Below are 6,000 nucleotides of genomic sequence, written 5' to 3' on the forward strand. Positions count from 1 at the left end.
CCACTGCAATTAGCATAATTAGCATTTTGTTCGCCGAAGTCCTCAACGCTGTCGGAACGTGTACGCCTTCGGAAGGTTTCGCCGGTCGGCAGTAGGTGCTGGCGGTTGCGCCGGAGCACCCTTCCTTCCTTTGTGACCACGTGATATGACCTGGGAGTGTTGCACGATTCGAGGACTTGGGCTTTGGTTGCCCATGACCCTATTTTAACCCGAACGGTGTTGCCTGTTCCCAGCGGCACTAGTGTCCTCTTCCAAGTGTTGCTTTGGCGATGTTTTCGGACCTGCAGTAACACCTCGGCAGGTGAAGGGGCGCCCTCCATCGGTGTCGTCCTGTAAGCGAGCAGTCCAAGCCGGAAGTCTTGTTTCGCGGCAGTAGTTTTTTTTTTTTAGAATGCGCTTAACAACTTGCACACCTTTTCCGCGAGACCATTTGACTAAGAGTATCCCGGGCTTGAAGTGACGTGTTTGAAATCGTATAATCTAGAAAAGGCCGCGAAGTCATGACTTGTGAACTGGGTGCTATTATCGGTACAAAGTTCAACTGGCACGCCGTACCTGGCTAAGATTGCACGTGTACTTGCTGCTTCTATGACAGTTCTCGAAGATGTGTCTTTGAGCAAGTCCACCTCGGGAAAGTTGGAAAGCGTGTCGTAAACGCACAAGTATGCTCTACCGCCGTATTCGAAAAGGTCCTCCCCTACACGGTATCATGGCTGGGGTGGCGCCGGGCGCATCATAACGGGCTCTGTCGGCTGTTTTTAGGTGTACTTTCGGCATGCTGCAGATTTATAGTTGAACGATTCTATATCTTGATTCATTCCAGGCCAAAAAGCAAGCTACCTGGCTCTCGCTTTGCATTTTTTGACACCTAGGTGGCCTTGGTGAATGCGTTCTAGCATTTCACGCCTCATAGTAGCGGGTATTACCACCTTACAGCCTCTCAATAGTACTCCTTTAACTTGGGATAGTTCTACTTGAAATGGCTTCCATTGACCATTGATATCCCCTCCGGACTCTAGGTTCTTCAGTGCTTCCTTAAGCTGTTCGTCCCTTTCTGTTTCTGCTGCCAATCCCTTCCGAGTCTGGTCGCTCACTAATGAAGACATCACACTTACTGCGTGGAGCTCTACGTCGTCGCTGTCGGTGTCACCCGCTTGCCTGCTTGTGGCTCTCGAAAGCATGTCGGCGAGGACAAGCTGCTTCCCTAGAATGAATTGCAAGTCAAGGTCATAACGCAGCAGACGTAGGAAAAGACACTGTTGCCTTGGCGGCATATCGCCCATTGGTTTTCGAGCGATGGCAATCAAGCGCCGATGATCGGTCTCTGTAGTTACTTTGCGGCCGTAGATGAAGTGATGGAATCTTTCGCAGCCATACAGCAAAGCTAATGTTTCCTTTTCGATTTGTGAATATCGTTGCTCCGTTTCGCTGAGCGCTCGCGACGCGTACGCGACGGGTTTCCACGTGTTATTGTGGCATTGCAACAAAGCAGACCCAAGCCCGTTTCGCGACGCGTCGGACGACACTTTAGTTTTCCGCTGAGGATCAAAGATTGATCGAAAAGGTGCTTTGCTCAAATTGTCGCATAAATGCTTCTATTCTTGATCGTGGTTGACTCTCCATTCGAAAATGAGGTCTTTTTTGATCAGACCCCTCAGTAGTGTTGTTCTTTCAGTGAGCGACGGCAAGAACTTGCCGAATTGGCGACGCCCAACATTCTTTGCACCGCAAGCTTGTCCACCGGTGTTGGTATTTGCAACATGCAATTTATCAAGGATGGGCTTGGCCTCATGCCATTTTTGTCAATTACGTCCCTGAGAAAATCTATCTTTTCGACAGCAATCGTGCACTTTTCTGGGTTCAATGTTAGACCGGCATGATGAGCTGCTCGCAGCACCGACCTTAGGCGTTCGTTATGCTCTTCTATGGATGCACCCGAGATAAGCACGTCATCAACGTACACTCTAACTCCGGGAATTTCTTCAAAAATTTCATTCAACGTTCTCTGGAAAACCTCTGAACCAGATGCTATAGCAATGGGTAAACGCATAAACCAGTAGCGGCCGAAAGGTGATGCGAAGGTACAAATTCTGGAGGTTTCTTCATCTAGAGGGATTTGGTGAAATCCAGAGTTTGCATCCAGGCGCGAAAACACTGTCGTGCCGGCGAGATCTGCTTCTATATCTTCTCTGCGAGGCATTGTGTAATGCTCTCGTTTTAGGCACTCATTTATGTTTCGTGGATCGATGCACACTAGGATTTTCCCGTCCTTCTTTCGAAAAATAACGACAGGACTCACCCAGTCTGTTGGCTCAGTCACTTTCGTGATAATGCCTGCACGTTGCATGCGGTCCAGTTCCATCTTGAGGGGTTCCTGTAAGGCCACTGGAACACGCCTTGCGGCCTGGACGACGGGAACGGTGACATCACGCAACACCATCTTGTATACTCGTTGCACACACCCGGTTCTGGTAAACAGATGGCGAAATTTGTTGAAGATGCTTTCAGGGCTGCTCTTGGATACACTGTGTACATGCGGCACAAGTCCCATCAGTTGGCATGCTTGAAGTCCGAGAATCGCTTGACGCCCCTTCCGGACGACGAAAAAATCGAGTACTGAGGTCGAGTCATTCAGTGTGACTTCGGTACGTATGACCCCGATGTGCTGAAATGCACTTCCTCCATACGAACGCAACACCATGCTACTTGGATTCAGCGGCGGTTTAGGACGCATCTTGAGGTAGCAGCCCAATGGCAGCAAAGTTGCTCGTGCTCCAGTGTTGACTTTTAGGTATACTAGCACGTTTTTAACATGAAATCGCGTCGACTTTTTCCAGTCGTGTCGACTATTTCCCAGATTTGACACGTCCAGAATGTCAAAACTGTCTTCGGAGCCTAGGAGCGCGTGAACTTCCGATGAGGCTTTGAAGCATATGGCGAAATGGTTACGCCTATGACACTTCCTGCACATCTGCCCGAAGGCTGGACATCTTCGTGGTGCATGCCTGCGCCCACACTTCAGACACTTGGAAACGGCGGGTTCTTCTTTTGATGGAAAAGATTTGCGATTGGGAGCCACGCCTACCGGATCTACTTGCTTATGTTCGCTAACCCAGATTTCTTGATGCACTGCTGCTTCTTCGGCGGCTTTGCATGTCAGCTCTGCCTTTTGCAGGGTTAAGTTGTTATCCCTTAACAGCTTTTCTCGAAGGTTGCTGTCTATGGTCCCGTACACGATCTGCTCCCTGACCATAGACTCCTTAAGACTGCCAATGTTGCACGCTCCTGCCTGAGTCCTCAGATCCCTTACAAAATGTTCAAAGGTTCTCCTGGCGTCTGAATCCTTGAACGAAATACATAGCGATCGTGGACTTCGTTACTCTGTCCTGCAAAATATGCATGGAAATTCTGCACGACTGCTTTGTAGTCGCTGCTATCCTCATTTTGCTGGTAGTCGAACGTATTAAAGATCTCTGTAGCTTCCTCACCTACGACGCTTAAGAGGAGCGCTGTCTTTGATGCTTGTGTTCGAGGTTTCGCACTGGGCTCCGACGCAGTCAAGTACAACTCGAAGCGCTGCTTGAATAGCTGCCAGTTCTTGCTGATATCCCCTTTAGTACGTAGTGGGGACGGGACGGTGGTTTCTAACAATCCATGCTGTACTTGTTTAGGCGCTAGCTTCGATTAACTTCTAACACCATGTATCGTTCGGCGCCGTTGGGCCATCCTGACAGTCCGGCCGTAACGGGAAGAATTATGTCCTGTTTATTGAACAAGGCTTTAAATACATGCCTGGATCGGGAGAGGGCAACACTGATATAACTTGTACTTATCGGCACGTATAGTACATGCCGATATCACAACCTCTGCGATCGCCTTAATGGCACACTAAGTGCATCGAAAACATGGTCCTTCCTCAGAGCACTACTCAACCAAACGCACACAACCAACACCGTCCGCACTATCATCCACAAAAAACCAATGGATGACGACGCTCTCCTCCAGACACTGCAACACAGATATATAGCTACAGTTCACCGACCAGAGTACAAAGATTATCCGCACGATGAAGAAACCCATTCGGACGCCGATATTACAGAGGCAGAAGTGAGGGCAGCCCTACACGGCATAAGCCGTAAAACGGCGCCCGGAGCAGACGGCATTCATTATGCCCTAATACACAACCTCGGAGATCAGGCCACCCGGAAACTCACTGCATACTACAACGACAATTGGAAAAACGACACGCTTCTACAAGAATGGCAACACGCCAATATTACCGTAATTCCGAAACCCGGGAAGCCCGCGTCTCAGACCCATTTCACTGACTTCGTGTATCGGCAAACTCTTCGAACATGTAGACCTTATGCGCCTCCAATCTTACCTCGAGGTCAACCAGCTCTTCCCCAACAACTTATTCGGCTATCGATCAGGTCTCTCTGCGCAGGACATGCTGCTACAGGAGGATGTTGTGAAGTACAGCTTCAAACCAGAGCAATCCTGGCTTTCGACCTGAAGGCGGCCTTCGACAACGTCTCCCACGACCTCATTCTAAACAATATTTCCTCCTCCCGATGCGGAAAGCGCATCTACGATTACGCCCGAGCTTTTTTATCGGACCGCACGTCCACCATCGGCCTAGGTGAAATTCGGTCACAGATCATAAAGCTTTCCGGAAGAGGTACTCCGCAGGCTTCGGTTCTCTCACCCACCCTGTTCAGCATGGCCATGGCAAAGCAACCACCGCTCCTCGACAAACTTCCGAACGTGCAGCACGTCCCCTCTGCCGATGATGTGATAATCTGGGTGGCCAGAGGGTCGGATGGCGCTGTTGAAGATGCATTACAGGAAGCAGTAAACAGTACAAGAGTATGCAACAGCCGGATGACTCACCTGCACTGCTGAGAAGTCGGCCGTTATGGACATTCTTGTGTTCTAGTAGGCATTATTTTGACTTCCTGTTGCTCAATCAACAAAATTTTTGCTGAAATACCATTGGCCCTTCATTGTATATTTGTTGAGCAGTATTTAAAAGTGGCCACCGTGGAACCAATGAAATTTCTTTTACGAGTTATTGCGTTGATTTCATATAGAATTTCCATGGAATAACCATGGTACTTCCATAAAATTCCCATGGGTGTACCATTGTACTTCTCTGAAATTCTCATAGATGAACCATAGTACTTCAATCAAATTCCTATGGATTAACCATAGTACTTCCATGAAATTCCCATGGAAGAACCATTGTACTTCCATGAAATGTAAAGTGGAATACACCGTTAACTTATGGATTGTAAAGTGGAATGCAACATGAAATTAATAAATCTTGATATTCTCCACTGACATCTTCAAGGTGCATTTCCTGGATTTCCATTCCAAGGCCTCTTTCCCTGTAATGTTATGGAAAAGAAACTTCCAACTTCGTGACTAATAAAAAGCACATGAATCGGGGTTCTTTTGATACAATGGCTCAGCAGTTTATTTCAGTCGTTTCTTTCAATTCCCTTGCGAGTATTGAAGAAAGACTATTCTTGATGTACGAGATGCTGGCCGAAGGGAACTTGGAGCATGTGTAGTCTGAAAAAGAAATACAGTATTAAACTACCAAAGCATCAGAATTTGCAAACCTAATCTTGTTTGTGACAAGCACTATGTCTAATAAAAGAATAACTTGCTATGCTTAAATGCAGGCTACACTGCTACTGTAAGGCCCGTATTAAACAACGCAACTTAGGATGAAGCTCATGCTTGACTTGATTTAAGTGACGCGTGTCGTAAACGCACCGGAGAAAAGCCGTGAGTGCCCTGGGCACGTTCACGCCAGGCGTCACTGAGATCAAGCCAAACATGGGGTTTAACTTAAATTGCGTTCTTGAGTACAGCGGTAAGTCGTAAAAAGAAATTGAGGCCCACAACTCCCTCCCGGGCAACGAAACCGTACACATCCTAGCTCGAGAGTTAGCGAACCGAGCAGGAGCAGGAGCAACGCGGGGCCCGAGT

General features: G+C 48.1%; 1 long non-coding RNA gene across 1 annotated transcript; it reads right to left on the minus strand.

Moving 5' to 3' along the window:
* Nucleotides 1–286: 286 nt before the first annotated feature.
* LOC125946960 (uncharacterized) lies at nucleotides 287–2,444 on the minus strand. The gene is made up of 3 exons (XR_007468027.1): nucleotides 2,300–2,444; nucleotides 1,116–1,204; nucleotides 287–330 (listed from the first exon to the last, which is right to left on the minus strand). It is a non-coding gene; the product is annotated as an uncharacterized LOC125946960 (long non-coding RNA).
* Nucleotides 2,445–6,000: the final 3,556 nt, after the last annotated feature.

The sequence above is a fragment of the Dermacentor silvarum genome, chromosome 7 (assembly GCF_013339745.2).
Source record: "Dermacentor silvarum isolate Dsil-2018 chromosome 7, BIME_Dsil_1.4, whole genome shotgun sequence".
Lineage (NCBI taxonomy): Eukaryota > Metazoa > Arthropoda > Arachnida > Ixodida > Ixodidae > Dermacentor > Dermacentor silvarum.